We start from the raw sequence: 1,548 nt of genomic DNA on the forward strand, positions 1-1,548 counted from the left end.
CACCATTTCTCATGATGTACTCTGCATATAAGTTAAATAATCAGGGTGACAATATACAGCCTTGACGTACTCCTTTTCCTATTTGGAACCAGTCTATTGTTCCATGTCCATTTCTAACTGTTGCTTCCTGACCTGCATACAGGTTTCTCAAGAGGCAGGTCAGGTTGTCTGGTATTCCTATCTCTTTCAGAATTTTCCACAGTTTATTGTGATCCACACAGTCAAAGGCTTTGGCATAGTCAATAAAGCAGAAATAGATGTTTTTCTGGAACTCGCCTGTTTTTTGATGATCCAGTGGACGTTGGCAATTTGATCTCTGGTTCCTCTGCCTTTTCTAAAACCAGCTTGAACATCTGGAAGTTCAAGATTCACGTATTGCTGAAGCCTGGCTTGGAGAATTTTGAGCATTACTTTACTAGCATGTGAGATGAGTGCAATTGTGCAGTAGTTTGAGCATTCTTTGGCATTGCCTTTCTTTGGGATTGGAATGAAAACTGACCTTTTCCAGTCCTGTGGCCACTGCTGAGTTTTCCAAATTTGCTGGCATATTGCTGTTTAGTGAACACTTATTCTGTGTCGGCACTGTGCTAGGCACCTGGGATGCCAAAATGATACAGGCAGATATGGACTCTAGCCCTAGAGAGCTTATGGTGCGCTATTAAACTAACAGTAACACTCATCAGGCTCCAATGGGGATGTTTTGGGTATGTAGAATCATATAGGGCGGTGACAAACCCAACCAGGGAGGTTTTCCAAGAAGGGGTGAAACTTGAGGAGAGAGGATTGAGGCCATGTAGAGTGTAGGTGAAGAGTGATCCAGGCAGAAAGAACTGCATGCACAGAAGCTCTGAGTCGAGTGAACCTGATGTATCCAAGGAGCTCTGTGAGGCTAGGTTTGCTTAAGTATAGACAGCATGAGGCAGTGTGGCCAGTTGAGGCAGGAACCAGCGCAGGGACAGCTTGAGTTAGAATTTTTTCCTGGAGGCATGGGAGTAGGAGAAGGTTGAGGGGTGTCACTGAAGATTTTAAGCAGGGGTTGTGAAAGAGGAGACTGAAAAAGTTGGCTTAAAGCTCAACATTCAGAAAACTAAGATCATGGCATCTGGTCCCATCATTTCATGGGAAATAGATGGAGAAACAGTGGAAACAGTGGCAGACTTTATTTTTCTGGGCTCCAAAATCACTACAGATGGTGACTGCAGCCATGAAATTAAAAGACGCTTACTCTTTGGAAGGAAGGTTATGACCAACCTAGACAGCATATTCAAAAGCAGAGACATTACTTTGCCAACAAAGATCCATCTAGTCAAGGCTATGGTTTTTCCAGTGGTCATGTATGGATGTGAGAGTTGGACTGTGAAGACAGCTGAGTGCTGAAAAATTGATGCTTTTGAACTGTGGTGTTGGAGAAGACTCTTGAGAGTCCCTTGGACTGCAAGGAGATCCAACCAGTCCATTCTGAAGGAGATCAGCCCTGGGATTTCTTTGGAAGGAATGATACTAAAGCTGAAACTCCAGTACTTTGGCCACCTCATGCGAAGAGTTGAC

This window comes from Bison bison, unplaced genomic scaffold (genome assembly GCF_000754665.1).
Source record: "Bison bison bison isolate TAMUID 2011002044 unplaced genomic scaffold, Bison_UMD1.0 scf7180017864384, whole genome shotgun sequence".
Lineage (NCBI taxonomy): Eukaryota > Metazoa > Chordata > Mammalia > Artiodactyla > Bovidae > Bison > Bison bison.